The sequence below is a fragment of the Pogona vitticeps genome, chromosome 3 (assembly GCF_051106095.1).
Source record: "Pogona vitticeps strain Pit_001003342236 chromosome 3, PviZW2.1, whole genome shotgun sequence".
NCBI lineage: Eukaryota > Metazoa > Chordata > Lepidosauria > Squamata > Agamidae > Pogona > Pogona vitticeps.
The window spans coordinates 196752354-196772665 of record NC_135785.1 but is presented as its reverse complement, the minus strand read 5'-3'; positions in this window follow the sequence as shown (position 1 = coordinate 196772665).

Here is a 20312-nt window from a genome sequence, read left to right as displayed (position 1 = left end):
CCTATTTTCCATTCCTTTGTACAAATTCATACTTATATATTAATGTTACTACATAGAAAGTCTGTATCCTCTCCCACACTGGCAAATACCGAGTGTTGTATTTCTTAGAAAATGTTTACAAGTATACGACTCCTGATGAGTTATTATGACATCAGGAATTGATAAAACATATTGTGTAACCATAAATATAAGGTCTGACACCACATCGCTAATTCTTTACTGTAGAATTGACACTTCTACATGAACTAAACATTAATTGCTTTAAGCTATCAAGAGAGATCTAAACTGAGTGCATATGAACAAATAAAACTGATTGATATCAGATCAAAATAACTGGTACAAATGGCCCAGTATTTCCTCTTCTAACTCACAGCAGTACTCTGTTAAATGTCATTTCCTTCATTTCTCACCACATCCTTCTAACTGGAGACATTAGGAATTGTACTTAGGGCTTTCTGCATGTAAAATGTCATGTTCTACAGCCTTGGCCCTTGTTCAGATTCACAGGATAAGACAGATGGGGAGAAGTCACCTCTCGAAAAGACAACATTCTCCACTCTGAGTAATCCTAGGACAAAGTGTATATCTTTATTGGATAGATCCAACCATGCCCCGTGTAACAGAAGCCAGTGGTTGCAGAGCAAGGCAGAAACTCTTCTAAGGGTACAGCATCCCTTCAGAGGTGGCTGGGATGACAGTAGGATTAGTTTGGTCACACAGCCTTCTCACAGCCCTTTGTCCAACATCCTGAGAACTTCTGCCTAGCCTGAACCAGACCATGCGATGCTTATTGACCTGAATTTACTAGTTGTATGTAGTTTGATCTGGTCTTATTAGCCATGGATCTATTTTATTTGCCATTGTGCTGCACTGACAGTGAGGGCCACTGTTGCCACCCCCTTCCCCTGTGGGCTCAGAATGTAGCATATTAAACATTTGTCTTGCTGATGTTAAATGAGCCCTCTCCATATTTATAGCCATGTTACCAGTAGTACTTTCAGTCCCATGAATTAGCAATTCAGAACCCAAAGTATCAGAAGGGCTTTGCAACTATTCCTGTTTTTTACATTAATTTCTCTTGTTCAACTGTTACTCTCACTAGTGTCTGTCTACCAGGGTGGGTTCACTTTACCAAGTAATTGGCTAACTGTCTAATATACCCACTTGTTCAACAGCAAAAGGGATTTCCTCAAATCTAGCAAAAATTGCCCCTTTTCCTATTTCAGCAGAGATATCCTGAGAGAGCTTCCTAAGAGCATTTTCATAAATCCATTCATAGTATATATTTGTCTTTCAGTAAATACAATAAGCAAAGCCCAGTCCAGGATAAATATATTAAAGCCTTTAGAGTATAATGAAAGCATTAGGTATGCTTTTACTGTATATCTCTTCCACCGAAAACAGTAGGACTTTAAACTGATTAATTTTGTCTCTAGATCATGTCCCATGATTTAGATTTTAGCTAAATACACTATTGTTCAAGAATACCCTATGATCATTTTGAAAACTCTTGTTACAGGTTATTGCTGTTACTTGACAGAAATCTCTGATCTCAGATTCAACTATGGTTTCAAATTATTAAAGGTACCATACTGAGCTGAACTTTGCCAATGAGGTGATAGACAAAGTAGGATGCAAGCCATTTTACAAATTGGCAATGGTAAAATCATGGTTTGCCCATACCGACATGGTTCATTTCTAGTCATGCTGCACTAAGGCAAACTTTGCGCCACAGCTAATTCCTATTTCACAGCAGCCTTATCAACACAGTAGCAACACGTTCTCTGAAAAGAAATATAGGATGCTGTCCCGGTTTGCCTTGTGAACGCCTAAATCTTACTAGCAATATGTGGAACATGAAATCATCAAAATGTTCCAGTTTTTGCTATTTTGAAGACATATTCAAATGATTGCCTAAAAGAATCACTTCTTCTCCTCCTTCTCATGATTTTGTTTGATGAACTGAGGTGACAAAGGATAAGTTAAATTCTTACAACCTAGAAATTTTCTTCTTCAGTTCTGCATTTTCTCTCTTGGTCCCTAGACTGAACATTCCAGTCACTTTGTTCACTGAGATTCAGTTCTGAATGGCTCCATATAATCTGGTGGTTCCAGATTCTGTTTATATCTGCTGCTTCTCCATTAATGAGAAAATGTTGAAACAGCAGCAAGAGCGCCTCCTGATTGCAAGTGCAAGGAACTCTTTCGCTTAGAAGAGTGCTATCATGAATTTTGGCACCAATATTGTTCAGAATTAAGGCGGCAGTGGCTATAATCTTGTTCTTCATAGATATTTAGTTTGAAGAAATAAGAATTTTTTAGGAAAAAACAAAAGTTGGAAATCCTTATGAAAGTTGGCATTATCCTGGCTTCAAAAGCTCAAGCAATGGAGAAGGCGGGGAACCAACGTTCAGAGAAAAATTGATTCCTGGTGTTATCAACATGCCAGAGGCTTTCATGGGAGAAGAAGCCCAGCACAGTCCTGCTTCATCCTCCTATTAAAACACCTATTAAAACACCTCCATTCTCCTATTAAGACACCTCCTCTACCACCACCACCAGAAGTACCAGGAGTGTCACCACACATAAGGTGTAATAACTTTCCTGCAAGACTACTAAGAAATGAATGCTTTTAAGGGCAAGTCTCAAGACTATAACAGAAAAAAAATGTTTTCTATAAATGAAGTGTTAATAAAAGAGTTGGAGATGGGCATAATATGTAATACAGTTGCGAACACAGTACCAGATTGTTTCCTTAACTATCCAAACAATTTGGTTAAAGTGAGAGCTGCTATGAATTCTCATGCATTTCAAATGAAGTATCGAAATGTACATGTTTGAAAAGTGAGAGCCTTCTTTAAAACAGCCACACTCTGGACACTAAACACAGCTGAAAGCTGTCCAAAGGCTCTTCAAGGGTGATTTTAAGGCTCAGTACTCTCTCTCAGTAACCCCAAAGGGACAAGAAGATTCACACTTGTCATCACATAAAAGAAAGGAAAATGCAAACACTGTGGAACCATGCAGTCCATGAACTTGTTTGACAAAGCTTTCAAAGATTTATTTCATTATCCCGGTGAGATAAAAGGTCAGGCAGAGGCTTTTTACATCATTGGGAGGGGGGACCTCAGATCTGCAGGCCTAATTCAGGTGCAAAGGTTACAGCTTCTTAAGCTATTGTTTCTGATAAGAGATAGGAGGTAATGGAGTATTGAAATGTGTTGTATGATTAAAGATAACTAACCTTTAAGTAATATTTTAGACTAGAGAACTGTGTACATTTTGCAATGGAATTCATTTTGGCTTTCTCCAAGCTGTTGCATGGAATTGAGTGGTGTACATGTTATGAGGTCCAGACACTGCCCTCGGGCAAGTGTACAGATTAGGGGCAATCAACAGATGAGGCAAGGGGACGAGAGGCATTCAGAGGGGAAGTAGCATACCTGCATGTCTCTCATATCAAGTCCAGCAATGGGGAAAGAGAAGGAAAATGTCAGAAAGATGAAAGAAAGTATGCTCTTTCTCTTAGAAATAAAATTTTCTTGCCTGTGGTCTTACCACTGCAGCACTACTAATTTCTGCTCTAGGGAACAAGGAGGACACGTTCACAGAGAATGGATAGAAGCAGAAGAGGGGAGAAGCAGTTTTCTGTGTTGCCCTTTTCAGAAGGAATCAAAGAGAGCTGTGCCCATTGTCCTCACTCCCTTCCTGTTGACTCCCTTGGGAATCAGCAGGTGGCCGGAAAAAAGAAGGGGGGGGAACAAAATAGTGTGCTCGCCTTTGTGTTTGATATCTTTCTCATACCCTGCCATTCAGTCTATGACCTGGCCTTGCCTGTTTGTGTCTCTACATTGGCAGGAATTGTGTCTTTGTGGAGAATTGGAAATGCACAAATACTGTCATGGACTTCGACAAGGATCAAAGTGGAGAGTCTTCAAAAGGCCACAGGCTGCACCAGCCCTGATTGGTATGGCCTTTATTTGTACACAAGCTAAGCTGAGAGGACTTCCATACCTCCCTTCTTTTTCTGAAAACAGTAAAAACCTGCATCTGACCCCACCCATTTCTCTTTGGCACATCTGCTGTGTCTTTGCCCCCACCCCTTGCTGAAGTTTACCCCACAAGGCTGTTCCTCAATTTTAACTCTGAGACCAATATTTTTTTTCCTATCCCTTCTTTATATACTCTATAACCAGAGTGAGGAATATACAGCTAGCAGAGCCTATGTGGCTGTCAACATCATGTATGTGGACAATTGCCTTCTGAGTCCTCTTCTGCCAATTGATCCCGTCTTGTGTGTTAGAAGGTGGGAGCAGAGAAAGGAAAGCATACAAAGAAAAAATGCCATGGCATTTTTAATGTTTCAGTAAATTAATTAAAACAAATTTCTTCCAGACACAATTAATAAAAAAAAGAAAACTTAGAAGGGGCTCGCAACATTAAAAAGGGTATCAAAACCCAATCCTGAAGTGCAAAATCTGAAGCAGAATTATAGAATCCATGCTGATCATTAGAGAATGCTGGAACAAAGATGTGGTTTTTTAAAATAATACTTAGACTTATGCTGCTCTTGATTTCTCCAAAAAAGCAGCTGAGGGTAAATGTCACTACACAGAAGGCCCTTTTCTAAGCTCTTACCAGATCAGACCTTGGAACAGTTACTCTATTCTTGGACAATAACTCCTAACTATCCAAATGGCCAGGCTGGTTGGAGAATTCTGGGAGCTATAGTTCAAAAGAATAACCCAAAGTGCTGCAGCAGATGACATTCCATGATTTGCAGGAAAAGTAGCAAAGAACACTCTAAAGATCTTAAATATATTTTTATTCTTTTGATGTATTCTTGTTCTTTAGTTGCCCCCTGGCTTTGGTGATGTTTGCAAGAAGGAAACAGATAAATACAGTCAGTCACTCAGTCAGTGGCTCTTTCCACTTTAGTGATGCCATCCCTCAGCTGAATTTTCTTGCAGGAAAAAGATTCTTCTCAGCCCAAGGTGTCCATATGAGCCCGGCTCTATAAGAAAGCACAGTGGTCCTCATAAGATCTTATTTCAGGTTCCAGGGATCTGCACAACTACCTAGAGACAAGACTTGGGAACAGGACTGTTTCTTCCATGCACCAAATTGCAGAGTGGAGTCGGGTTATAGAGCATATAAAACCTCTATAAGCTTTTGCTTGCTTGGACTGATAAGCTAGCAATTGCATGTCTCCTTTGCTGCCCATGCTTGAGAGCTTTCCTGAACACTAGTATCCTGTAGACTAGATCAAGGACTACATTGATGACTTATCCTGTAGTCAAGGATAATAATAATAATAATTTATTGTCATTGTAAGTATATACACAGTATACCCATACAACGAAATTCTCCTGCAGAGGCTTAAAAACAACCTTTGTGAAATGTGTTCTTGAAGGCTTCCATGGCCAGGATCCAATGGTTGTTGTGGGTTTTTCAGGCTGTTTGGCCGTGTTCTGGAAGTTTTCCTTCCTAATGTTTCACCAGTCTCTGTGACCGGCATCTTCAAAAGACAGGAGCTAGAATTCTGTCTGTCTGAGAACACAGATAGAATTCTAACTCTCGTCCTCTGAAGATGGTGGCCACAGAGACTGGAGAAATGTTAGGAAGGAAAACCTCCAAAACATGGCCAAACAGCCCAAAAAACCCACAACAACCAACCTTTGGGAACCTTAACATACAGTACTTCCTACAGTGTTCAGAATCTGGAGAAAAACTAGATGAGATTTCATTGCAGGGTGGTGGTGGGAGGCAGGAATGATATGCGCACTTGAAAAATGAACTGCTTAAAAATAGTTAATAGCACCAACAACATCAGAGTAGAATTTTATCACAATTCTAATACTTCAATCTAGGGATCAAACTATATAATATGGTTCTAGTAATTGTACAGTAGTTTACAGTAAAATGTACCTGCTTAACCTAGCATGAGATTCTCTTGCCTCTGCTTGTATTTTGTAATTGGTCCCCAGGAAACACTGGCTTCATCAACAAGCAAGACAGCACAGCAACTGCAGCATTGAAGGACTCAGCCTCTGGAGGGTTACGCTTTATCACCTCCTAACTACAAAGCTGGCATGTATCCTTTGACCCATCTAGGAAGCCAGTGCCATCAGAGAGTGTAGCAATACCACTGACATCATCCAGGGCTGCACCAGAGGGAATTCCTCATTGCCTGTTGAAAGGGTTCTCCATTCCTGGTGAGCAAGATCAGTAAAACTGAGGGCATGAGATCTACAATGGGGGCTGTCTTCTTCCACATGTTTCTGTGCTCAGACAGCCATGCCCGAATGGATGCTCATTTTGACAGCCTATTGCAGAACCCAAGTCAATGTTTTATCACCTGAACACCTGAGGATATGAAAATCCATTGTGGTGAAATGAGGGCAAAGAGACAGAGAAGGAAAAGGCTGAAGAAGAAAAAAAGGGAGATGAAAGAGGTGTGTGTGTGTGTGTGTGTGTGTGTGTGTGTGTGTGTGTGTGTGTGTGTGTGTGTGTGTGTGTGTGTGTGTGTGTGTGTGTGTGTGTGTGTGTGTGTGTGTGCAAAGAGCTCTGTGATGATCAAACAGAGAGAGAGAGAGAGAACAAGAAAAGGGTAGAGGTGAGGAGAAGGTGTCAGGTTAGATACAAAGTGCTGGAGAAGAAACAAAAAAGGCAGGAGACTGAGACATGATGACCTATGCAGTCAGAGAGAGAGAAAGAGAGAGGGGGGCACAGTGGGGTGCAGGAAGAGGAGAAAGTGCTATGGGATTGAAGAGGGAGAGTCAACAGATGGAAGGGCTGGGGACAACTAAGAACCCTAAGAAATTCATATGCTCTGAACTGAAGAAAGAAAGGGAGGTGTTAACAAACAATAAAGTATTGGTATTGACATTTAATTCTATTTTATCCATGTATTACGCTGTAATGCATATTATTTTATACATCTGCCAATACTGTACATTTTCCAAAACATTTTCATATAAAGCCTTGGAAACCAGCTGAGAAACACATAGAATTAACCAATAGACCTAAATTTATCCCTTAAAATATAAAAGGAAATTACCGAGTTGAAATGGCAATGTAAAGTCCCAACCTTCTTGAAACAGGAAAACAAAAAACCATGGCCATTTTGTGTGATTTGAGGTACACACCCGTGCCTACTGTTCCCAGCTACTTCTTTCTGTGTCACTTACATTAAGTCCCGCACCACAGATGCAGCACAACTGTCTGCTTCCCTGACTCTCTCTGTTTATTGCCCTAGAGTTTGTATCTAGGAAATCATGAGGAAGGAGGCAGGGAGGCAAGTCTGAATGGTTTTGTCATGTGGTATGTCCAGGCTAACTCCCTGTTGTTGGTGAGAGAGAAACAAGTTCAATATTGCTGTGTCTTTTCACAATTTTCTCCAACCACATTCTTCTCTGCACTTATTTCCATTCCTTGACAAACTCACTTGCAAATGAAATGATCTCAAGATAATTGAGGAAAGGTTCTGGAAAAAACAATCCTTACCCAATACAAATGCAGTAACAGGTGATACCTTTGTTACAGCACCAAGAAATATCAAACATTTGGTGAGCTTTCATGGGTCAAACCCACTTCCTCAGGTCATGCACCAATATATTGTGGATAGCGCAGAAAAAAATATAAATGAGAGTTCCAAAAATTCATGGCAGGTGTTTGTGTCAGGCTTGGTGTTTTTTTTGTTTTTTTTTTGAAGCAAGTTAGAAAAAACACAGGATGCATTAGAAGTGTGGTTTTTAAACAATACCCCAGGTAGCTGTTGGTTGGATATTGCCCCCTCAGTTCCTCAAACAAAGAATCACCAGCTAATCTGTGCTCCCCACCACGTTATTTTGAAACTGAGAGTTCCTGTTTGGCCAGGAAACAGGGCAACACAAAAACCCAGTAAGCCTCCATCAGGGAATTGGGCTTAAAATTAATTCTACCTACTAGGTAGAACCAATTGGAGCCACATTAAAGCCAAATCTATAATATTATCCAGTGGTTGGAAGCGTTTCCTTCAGTTTGCAGTGCTGCTTAGTTATGTCAAGAGTTCATGTTTTCTCCTTGGTTGTGCTGCGGGGTGGCTTTTTCTGGTATTCTGAATAGTTGCAGAGAAGGAGCAAAAAACAAACAAACCATGTAGGAAATATTAGGAAAACAGTGAAAATAGTAGAGGGTGGTGCTTCTCTGTCCATGGTGCTGAATGCTCAAAGAAGCATACATTACAGAGAGCTGTCAGGCGTTTCTTGACGGCTGTGGCTTGCATTGAACCAAAATGATTTTAGTCAATAGTTCAAAGTTATTAGGGGAAATGTCTCAAAGCAATTAGACTTGCAAATTAAACTCACATCTCCCATCCTCTGGCCAACCATAATATGCAAAATATGGAGATGAGAAAAATCAGGTACTATGATAAAAAGGCATATTTCACTGCTCTGGTAGGCACAACTGTAAAAAAGCATGATAAAAGTATTGGCTGAAATCCTAGTCCCTGGTTCTTCCTGCATAACACAAAGCTGTGGAAGTGGTAGAAAAAAATGCAGCAGAGTGGGAGCAGTTCCTACCTTGGAATGATGGGCGTTGCAATCTAACCTCTTTTGTTTTTAAATTATTTTGGTGCTTGAATGTGGAAATAATTATCTTCTTTAGAGTAATATAACCCATTCTTTCTTTTAACTTCAGTTTTATATCAGTAGAGTTGGTGAAGCATATCAACAAGTAGAGCCACCTAAGATTTCTGAGAAGACATCTTTCTAGTTGAATATCTGAGATTTTTCTTTTCCCCAGCATCTTAGAAATCTCTTCTACAGAACTGTCTCATAGTTTTCTCCATTGTTTGCTTCCTTGCTGGTTGTGGCCATCATTCTTAGCACATAATCCTCGACATAGTCTCCCAGACTGGTACTAAGTCAGGGCCACTGCAGAGTACACAAAATGGTGACTGTGCTGCCAACATACACTGCTGCCCCTATTTGCAGCAGCAACAACAAAAACAGTGTGAACCTCCTGTGTGCAAGACAGTGATGGGTGAAAGACAGAATATTTATGCAGCTGATGAATCTGTTTTCAGAAGTTGAGCTACAATTATCTGGCAGGCCCAACATTCGGCAACGATGAACAGTTTTATCTCTAGCTTTGGCTCTAAGAAATGTTTCCCTTTTCCTGACTAGCTTTCTAAAAACACTTTGTTCTGTTCAAATAGAGCTTTCAGGGAGCTTGGTTAACTTATGATTGCCTATGAAGAGAAAGAAGGAAGAACAGCAGTGGGCAGAGGGAATAGATAACCATCTATAAACAACTATGCATGGATTACATCTTCAAGAACAAATGTTATAACTGAGTGAGTATAAAGTACAGATGCTCTGGGTTTTATCCTTTCCAATATGTTTCTTTCCTCTTGGCTGCCTGTGATTCAGACTCCTCACATCACAGAAAATGTATTAGGAAAGAATCTGATTACAGACCATTAACACTGGCAGAAGAGTTACAAATCACCCAAAAATAAATATATCACCAAATAAGAGGATGGAGGTACAGATCTGTGTGCAATTTGCATGGGCTAATTTATATATATAAATACCAATATAGCATCAGTGGCTTGGATCCAGATTTAGAATAGACCCAGTAGGACAAGTAGGCCAACCTGGAAGACAGTCATGACTAGCTACAATAGTCTAATTAGGGATGTGCCATCTGGATTTTTTTTTTAGACTACAAATTGAGTCTGTCAGGTAGAACTCCCAAAATGAAGAATTTTGGGAGTTCTACCTGACAGACCCAATACCTAAATTTCACTCACCTGGAAAAAGGCCCAGCTTAAAAGCTTTTCAGCCTAGCGTAGGCTTAGTTCTGCCTATTTTCCTGTTCAGAAAGGAAGCTGCCCCAGTGCTACCTAGGAGTGTGACTAAGTTTGGACATAGTTCAACTACTATAATTTAAATAGTGGTACCATACCTCTCACCATGAAGGGGGCAATGTTAAGGCCCCTCTTTTGTTTTTTAATATATGGTTGATACCAAATTTGCTTCTCCTATCTATAGATAAAGACTGAAAAGAAAAGAAAAAATGGTGCTTATTTTTAAAAACTGAAATATAAGCTGGATCTCTTTCTGAGCAGCTCCTCTCAGTAGCTTTAGTTTGCTAGCTGATTCTAGAAGGAGCTCTATGTTTGAGGATTTCCAGTTCAGAAGGTTTTCTTATCCATTCCAAACTAGAGGGTCTTTGCATAAACCATTAAGCTGCCCATGTTGAAAAGGACATCCAGGAGCACAGAGCCTTTTATTATATGAGAATGTACATGAAACATTGAATAGAGATAAATCTAAGTATATTTTTCTACTGAGGCCACAATTAGATCCTTTCTGGGCAGGGGTGGGGGAAGGAATAACAGACTGCCTAGAAGGCCTATTGATTAAGATGGAATTGTAAGGCTTACAAGATTTCATTAAGCTTGCGGTAGTTTGGTCTCCTGACCATTTGTTCTCAATGTTTTCTAAAATCTCTGTTCCTGAGAAAATCCATTCCTGCTGGGATTGAAACTGCCATTTCTCAGTTTCAAACAATTCTGAATTAGAGAAGGTTTAGCTTACCTCTGGGAAACTGCTGCAAAAATATTTCTATAAATATTACTTAAACTTTCTTTGCACCATCCATAAGTAGGCTTTCTCCCGCTGTTCCATCAAACAAGCATGATGGCTTAAACACTCCCTGGAACAACAGGATGGCAGAGGAAAGGCATAAAAGTAATATCCTCAAAGCTTTTCCCAGTATTGTGATTAGCTGTGAGCTACCTCAGCACTTGAGGGCCTACAATCAGGCAATAAAGCATGCTTGTGAAAATAACTGTCCTCATGTTCTGAAATCATCATCATCATGATCCAAGTTAGTTCTTAATTATAAGCAGTTACAGATTTCAGAAATAATACCCTCAGGGCTACAAAAAGTAATATTAGGAACAGAATATATTCTACATCAATATTTATCAGAAACATAGGTTTTTACCTGTCATATAATACCAGTCAATGTTTTTACAATTTTGATTGATTGTTTCTGGTATTTTTTTAATCAACATCCTCATCATCAGTTCTGATTTATGGCAACTCTTTCTGTATTTTGCTAGATACGGAGTATGCAGAAGCAGTTTACATTTTCTCTTCTGGGGTTGCCCTTGGACTGTACAGCTTGCTCTTCTTGCGGGACACGCAATGGGGAATCAAACTTCCAAATCTCTGAGCTATCCAGTCAGCCCATGTTCTGAAATACAGAGGAGGAATTATATGTTGCAGGTAAGTAAATGTAACAAATCACCAGTGCCAGTTTCTAGGCAAGGAAACTGACTTGAGGATGATTTGACTGGAGAATTGGCAGAAATGGTGTGTGAGAATGGGTAAATAACCTTTAAATTCCCACAGAAGGAATACAGATGTTGAAGGGAGGGAAAGATGCAGCACAAATCTGGAGAAGAATGAAGCGGGCATCTAAGAGGCCATCTTTAAGCTCAATGCATGCTGCTGCTATAGCATTTTTGACAGACGGCTGTCAAGCCTTTTTAGAAATACTTTTAGTAATTATCATTATTATCATCATAAGGAAGTCTCTTATAATATTTATTGAATACATTACTGTCACCAATATTCTCACTGTTTCCAAAACACAATGGTTATCTGAGTTTTGTTCACATTTTATCTGCATCTTCTCACTAGTCATTGGATTTGCCTACAGTCGGATTGTCCTCCTTGTCTCTGGACTCCAGAGTGACTTTTGTTTTTCAGTGTGTTTGTCATTATAGCATATTAAGCATTTTTTCAATAGATTGTTTATGTATAAGTAATACCTACCTGCACTGTGTTTCAAAGAGTGTATTAATCACTGTTTAAGAAAGAGAAAAAACAAAATTTATTTAGTTTCAATAGAGGATTGGTTACATTATTCGTAATTCAACAAAGCACCCAAAATTGCTGCTTAATTATTTTATTACATTGGATCCTTTCCTTCCTGTGTGTGGGGTGAGTGGGATTTCAATAAATTTAGGGGGAAATTCTCTACTCCTGGAATCCTTTGGAAGCACGTTTTCTGCACCTGTAGTCTCTTGAGGCACACAGATCGCCACAAATGCAATAAAGCAAAACCAGAAGCATACTTCTCATTTTGAAAAGTGTCAGAATTATTGCTGGGGGCCCCTGTGACCTATTTGAAAGGCAAATCATTATTCTCAGAGGCTCAAAGGAGTGGGGTGCACTTTTTTGTGGGGAGGGAAATCATTTGGGAGAGTGGGCATGGTGTAACTGGGGCCACCATTATTCATTCGTTCATTCATTCGTTCATTCGTTCATTCATTCATTCCTTCATTCATTCATTCATTCATTCATTCATTCATTCATTCATTCATTCATTCATTTAAACTATTTTTACCCTACCTTTCTCCTTAAAAAGGACCCAAGGTGGCTTACATGTTTGAAAGATAAGAATTAAAGCTGAAAACAATTATTACACACCAGTGGTTTACATCATTAAAAGACAATATTTAAAGCTAAGAACAATGAGTATAAACAGGCAGCTTATTTTCTGATGGAGCTGCATGTGTTCCCAGAGCTGCATTGTGGTCATCTCTGACATAGGCCAATGGGTTTTCAAAATCAGGGAGCCCATGTCACAACCACCTGTGTGTTACTGAATGCTTCAGCACCTGCCATGAGACTCTGCAAGGCTGAAATGGTTTCTGGGATGCATTGAGGAATACCAATACAATCTGCCCTGCTTCAGTGCTGTGGGTTATAGAGAAAGATGGGCAATGAAGAAGGAATTCTCTTTCAAGGTAGCCTTCTGTTGCTGATCTTCTCATGGAACGCCTGCTAACATTTAAAGGGTATAATCCTATTTCAGTCTCAAGTAAAGCATGTGTATAAGATGAATCAAACCTTTTCATGAAATCCACTGCAATTTCCATTTATTTCTTCAGCTGCACTCTAATTGAGACTGAAATAGAGTTTAAGGCACACTTAAATCCTTCACTTTTAAGAACTCAAGTGGCCTCCGTGAAGTTATTTTAGAATACTTTTTCCAATCCATGAAGCAATGACACTGTGCAAGATGGGGGTGTGTGTGTATATTTCAAAGAGATTTGTGAAGAGGCCAGAGTACAAACTCAGATAAGAATCAGCACTCCCCCCCCCCCCCCGAGAAATACGTACAATGAAATTCCCTTCCACAAGATCTTTATGGACCTCCCTTGCTTCCATTTTTAAGAGTCTTTTTGCATCACTCAGTAAACTTTGGGAGAGGTGGGAAGGTCTTATTTGTTTGGGGGGGGGGAGGCAGCCCTTCCCTCTGCAACATATGATGCAGTATCTTTTAACTGAACCATCATGAGGACAGAGTAAGGATTCTTCCAGAAATGACTTTTGTGAAAGCTTGAGGAGCCCCCCCCCTCCCGTACATCTCAATTGTTCTGTCTATTTTCTTAACAAAGAAAAGAGGGAATAATAATTGTACAATGCCTTTAATTGTGAGCTGTAAGAGTCTTCTGTCTGTGAACACTTTTAGAGTACAGCTGGCCCTTCCCATGGCAACAATATATATTTAAGAGACATTTTTAAAAAGAGGAAGAGAGAAAGAGAGAAGAGCCTGCGTTCCTGACCATTAGACCAGCAAGTCACACAGGAAATGTGAAACAATTATCCAGGCCATCCACCGTGCTCAATGGACCTTGCCCCTTTCAAAGGCAGAGAACAGGACTGTGGTGATAAGAAATACTTGACCTAGCATGACTTTAGGCTGTAGTTTTAGATCCTAAATTTCACTATTTAGTCAAAACTTTATGTGGTACAATGGATGAATCCTGTCACTCAATGCAGTAAGACACAACAAGAGTAGGCCCATTGAATCAATGGCACTTACAAAGGAGTTGACTCATCAAAGCCCCTCTGATTTAATGGGACTACCTTATTTGAACTCCTTCATGGATTGCTGCCTTGTCGTGGCGAAGGGGCTTGAATAGCTCAGAGAAGCTATGGACTATGCCACTGGTTCTTAACCTTGGGTTACTCAGGAGTTTTGGACTGCAATTCCCAGAAGCCTTCACCACCAACTGTGCTGCCTGGGGTTTCTGGGAGTTGCAGTTCAAAAGCATCTGAGTAGCAAAGGTTAAGAACCACTGGGCTATGCCATGTAGGGACACCCAAGAGGGACAGGTCATAGTGGGGAGTTCGCACTAAACGCAATCCACCTGGAGCAGGAATTAGCAAGCCACTCCAGTATCTTTGCCAAGAATACCCCATGAACAGAAAAAAAGGCTAAAAGATATGACGCTGGAATATGGGACCCTCAGGTCGGAAGGCGTCCAACATGTTACTGAGGAAGAGCAGAGCACAAGTACAAATAGCTCCAGAGCTAATGAAGTGGCTGAGCCAAAGCTGAAATGATGCTCAGCTGTGGATGTGCCTGGAAGTGAAAGGAAAGTCCAATGGTGCAAAGAAAAATGCTGCATAGGAACCTGGAATGAAAGATCTATGAACCTTGATAAGCTGGATGTGGTAAAATAGGAGATGACAAGAATAAACATTGACATCCTGGACATCAGTGAACTAAAATGGACAGGAATGGGTGAATTCAACTCAGATGATTATCATATCTAGTGTTGTGGGCAAGAAGTCCATAGAAAGAATAGAGTAGCCCTTATAGTCAACAAAAGCGTGGGAAAAGCTGTAATGGGATATAATTTCAATAATGGTAGAATGATTTCAATATGAATCCAAGGCAGACCTTTCAACATCACAGTCATCCAAGTTTATGCACCAGCCACCAATGCAGAGTTGACAGAAACTGACCAATTCTATGAAGACTTGCAACACCTTCTAGAACTGACACCAAAGGAATATGTTCTCATTAAAGGGGACTGGAATGCTAAAGTAGGGAGTCAAGAGATAAAAGGAACAACAGGTAAATTTAGCTTTGGAGTTCAAAACGAAGCAGGGCAAAGGCTAATAGAGTTTTGTCAAGAGAACAAGCTGGTCATCACAAACACTCTTTTCCAACAACACAAGAGGTGACTCTACATGGACACAAGATGGACAATGCCGTAATTAGATTGATTATATTATCTGCAGCCAAAGATGGAGAAATTCTATACATTCAGCAAAACAAGATCTAGAGCTGATTGTGGCAATGATCATCAGCTTCTCATAGCAAAATTCAGGCTTAAACTGAAGAGAGTAGGAAAAACCACTGGACTAGTCCGGTATAATCTAAACCAAATCCCTTATGAATACAAAGTGGAAGTGAAGAACAGATTTAAGGAACTCGATTTGGTGGACAGAGTGCCTGAAGAACTATGGATAGAGGCTTGTAACATTGTACAGAAGGCAGCAACAAAACCCATCCCAAAGAAAAGGAAATGCAAGAAAGCAAAGTGGCTGTCCAATGAGGATTTACAAATAGCAGAGAAGGGAAGGGAAACAAAATGTAAGAGAGATAGGGTAAGTTGCACAAAATTGAATGCAGACTTCCAAAGAATAGCAATGAGAGACAAGAGGGCCTTCTTAAATGAACAATGGAAAGAAATAGAGGAAAGTAATAGAAAAGGAAAACCAGAGATCTGTTCAGGAAAATCAGAGATATTAAAGGAACATTTTGTGCAAAGATGAACATGATAAAGGACAAAAATGGGAGGGACCTAACAGAAGCAGAAGACATCAAGAAGAGGTGGCAAGAATACACAGAGGAATTATACCAGAAAGATTTGGATATCCCGGACAACCCAGAGAGTGTAGTTGCTGACCTTGAGCCAGACATCCTGGAGAGTGAAGTCAAGTGGGCCGTAAAAAGCTTGTCTAACAACAAGGCCAGTGGAGGTGATGGCATTCCAGTGCAACTTTTTAAAAACTTAAAAAGATGACGTTGTTAAAGTGCTACATTCAATATGCCAGCAAGTTTGGAAAACTCAGCAGTGGCCAGGGGATTGGAAAAGATCAGTCTGTATCCCAGTCCCAAGAAGGGCAGTGCCAAGGAATGCTCCAACTACCATAAAATTGCACTAATTTCACACGCTAGCAAGGTTATGCTCAAAATCCTGCAAGGTAGGCTTCAGCAGTATGTGGACCGAGAACTCCCAGAAGTACAAGCTGGATTCCAAAGGGGCAGAGGAACTAGAGACCAAATTGCTAACATGCGCTGGATTATGGAGAAAGCCAGAGAGTTCCAGAGAAACACCTACTTCTGCTTCATTGACTCCACAAAGCCTTAGACTGTGTGGACCACAGCAAACTATGGCAAGTCCTAAAAGAAATGGGAGTGCCTGACCACCTTATCTATCTCCTGAGAAACCTATACGTGGGACAGGAAGCAACAATTAGAACTTGATATGGAACAACTGATTGGTTCAAAACTGGGAGAGTAGTACAACAAGGCTCTATTTTGTTCTCCTGCTTATTTAACTTATATGCAGAATACATCATGCGGAAGGCTGGACTGGAGGAATCCCAAACCAGAATTAAGATTGCTGGAAGAAATATCAACAACCTCCGATATGCAGATGATACCACTCTGATGGCAGAAAGTAAGGAGGAATTAAGGAACCTTGTAATGAGGGTGAAAGAGGAGAGTGCAAAAAATGGTCTCAAGCTCAACATAAATAAAAACTAAGATCATGGCCACTGGTCCCATCACCTCCTGGGAAATAGAAGGGGAAGATATGGAGGCAGTGACAGATTTTACTTTCTTGGGCTCCATGATCACTGCAGATGAAGACAGCAGCCACGAAATTAAAAGACTCCTGCTTCTTGGGAGGAAAGCGGTGACAAACCTCGACAGCATCACAGAAAGCAGAGGCATCACCTTGCCAACAAAGGTCTGCATAGTCAAAGTTATGGTTTTTCCAGTAGTAATGTATGGAAGTGAGAGCTGGACCATAAAGAAGGCTGACTGCCGAGGAACTAATACTTTTGAATTGTGGTGCTGGAGGAGACTCTTGAGAGTCCCCTGGAGTGCAAAGAAAACAAACCTATCCATTCTAAAGGAAATCAACCCTGAGTGCTCGCTGGAAGGACAGATCCTGAAGCTGAGGCTCCAGTACTTTGGCCATCTCATGAGAAGAGAAGACTCCTTGGAAAAGAAGCTGATGTGAGGAAAGTGTGAAGGCAGGAGGAGAAGGGGACGACAGAGGACGAGATGGTTGGACAGTGTCATTGAAGCTACCAGCATGAATCTGACCCAACTCCAGGAGGCAGTGGATGACAGGAGGGCCTGGCATGCTCTGGTCCATGTGGTCATGAAGAGTTGGTCACGACTAAACAACTAAACAACAACAACCTTATTTGAAACTTGCTAAGCAACAGCAAATATGGTACATAAATTTTATTTATTACAGAAACGTCCTTGCTTATCACTATAAAGAGGTAGGCTGCAAATATTTTAAATAAACATGTTGTCACTAACTCTTAGGGATGAATCCATATACTATAAACTATATCTCTTTCTATTTTAACTTTTTCCTCTTTCTACAGCTGATCCTGTCACCTATTTACGTTCCTCCTTGAAGCAAAGATGAGCTGCTCTCCAGTTCTGCCTTGCTGAAAGAGCCAACAATTTTGTTTCATGTATGAGGGAGTTTTGAAAGAGTGCTTTGTCAAACCATGTTTTGGATAGACAATTCTGCCCCTGTGACTCTGAGAGAAGCACTTATGATGAGAGGATACTTTATGTGCCGATCTCCTCCTTGTAATTAGGTTGCTTCAGCTCTTCACTGAACAGTCAACTCAGAGCGTTTCCACTAAGGGAACTTAACACAAAACCCTTCCCAACAGATTGAGAACAAGACCAGATTAAGACATTTTGCTACCTGAACAAAAGGACAAGATGGCTTCCTTTCTATTTGGTGTAAAGATTGGGGGGCGGGGACTGGAGTAGCAGCTGAACCTTTCTTCAGCACTGACAATGTGATAAGGTCCAAGGAATAACTAGGGCAGGGCAAACTGTTCTTTGATCCAAAGCACTGGAATTTAGTGTGCACAACATCCTTGCTGAGATGCTTATCTATTTCTTTGAGGGGGCCATCTTGCAGGTACAAGCCTTACAACTCTGCTCCTTTCCAAGGAACTACATGGCTAGGTAGCCTCAACATATGCCTCCGCCAACGCAAACCCCAAAGTCACAGCTGTTACATGTCAGACAAGACTATGCAATGGGGTTGCATAGTCTTAAGCCAGTCCTTGTACACAAAGCAGAATACCTATATTTTCTGTGCATCAATATGTTATTCCAATCATAATTAATTCTGTCACCTTCAGAATAAGGAACAAGCAGAAGTGTGGTCATCAGTGATCTATTAGTAAAAGGATTCCAACATCTGGTCAGACAGCATAGGTGAGAAAGAAATGCTGGGGAAATTTACAATCCTGCACCCTTTACACACTTAACATTACACCCCCTCTGGGGTGAAGAGGCATTATCCTGAGTTAGACTTTTGGTTTAGGAATAGGCATCCTTCAGTCAGAGACTATGGTATCGTGCTCTGAATGGAGGACTTGGAACAGTGTCTAGTGTGGCTGAGAAGGCCAATTCGAGAGTGAAAATCCCTTCCACACTGAGGACAAATGCAGTCTGTACCCCAACTAGCTCCCTGATTTTGCTGCTTTCGTGACTGCCTCTTTGCCTTGGCCTGCTGGACAAGGGTCTCTTCAAATTGGGAGAGGCCATGATGCACTGCCTGCTTCCAGGCTGAACGCTCAGATGTCAGGGTTTCGCATCTGTTGAGATCCATTTCCAAGGCCTTCAGATCCTGCTTGCAGATATCCTTGTATTGCAGCTGTGGTCTCCCTCTGGGGTGATGTCCTTGCACTAATTCTCCATAAAGGAGATCCTTTGGGATCCGACCATCAGCCATTCTTACAACATGCCCAAGCCAACGTAGATGTCGCTGTTTTAATAATATATACAGTACATGCTAAAAATTCCAGCTCAATCTAGGACTACTCTGTTTGGAACTTTATCCTGCCAGGTGATACCAAAATGTATCAGAGGCAACGCATATGGAACGTGTTCAACTTTCTCTCCTGCCATGCATGAAGGGTCCAGGACTCACTGCAGTAAAGGAGTATGCTCAGGACATAGGCTCTATAGACCTGGATCTTGGTATATGCTGTCAGCTTCTTATTGAGCCATACTCTCTTTGTGAGTCTTGAGAACATGGTAGCTGCTTTGCCAATGCGTTTAACCAGCTCAACATCTAGGGAAAGAGTGTCAGAGATCGTTGAGCCAAAGTACACAAATTCATGGACAACCTCCAATTCTTGTATGGAGATGGTAATAGAGGGAGGTGAGTCCACGCCCTGGCCCATGACTTGTGTTTTCTTCAGGCTGATAGTCAGTCCAAAGTCTTGGCAGGCCTTGCTAAAACGATTCATGTGTTGTTGGAGTACTTCAGCAGAGTGGGCAACAATGGCTGCATCAAGGCCTATATTGTCAACAATGATTGGCAGCTGCTATCCAGGGTTTCCTATCATTTTAATTTTTTTAACAGCCCTATCTGGAATGGACATGGATTGAACCTCCAATGTTCCACATGCAAGCTCTGTGCTCCAGGGCTAAACTTCAGCCTCTAAGTGTGTTTAGGATCACAGTATAAGCAATAAAGCTAGTCTGCGTGCAACTACTCAATCCTACAAACGGCAGTGAGTTCATAACCCTGGAGGCTCCTTCCAGTTCTGTTACTTTGTTTTTTTTAAAATACCTTAACCACAAAAAACTTTCCAGAAGTACAATCTCTTCCAAAAGCAGACTTTTATGCTATTATTTCACCCCTCTTTTGAAGCTCTTCTGCATCAAAACAAAGCCTTAAACGCAACATACAGCAGCCGCCCTGGTGCCACAGTCATCATCAGGGAAAATGCAACATTCACACGGCAGCTGTAGCTGCTTTAAGGAGAAATCTACATAGAGAAAATAGGCAATCATATTTCTGCGAAGTATGAAATTTTCCATTAAATTGTCTCTTCTTTTTATATAGCACAGCTGCAACTATTCTCTATGGGATTTTCCTCCCTCCCTGTGTTCCAACTCTGTTGATGTGCAGGAGTGAACCATTATTTCAAAGCAACTGATTTTAACATTTGGTAGATTCCATTAAAAGGTGATTTCCTAGGTTGGCATCCTAACATTTAGGAGACAAAACAAAGAGTAAAGCACCTTCAGTAACAATGCAAATCTAGCCATCTACATAAAGACACTTCCATGAAGTTAAAAAATCAGCATGGATGATAACAAGTGTTTTTTTGTCATTTGCTTCCAGATGAATCTCTGCTAATTTAGTCAAAGTCTTA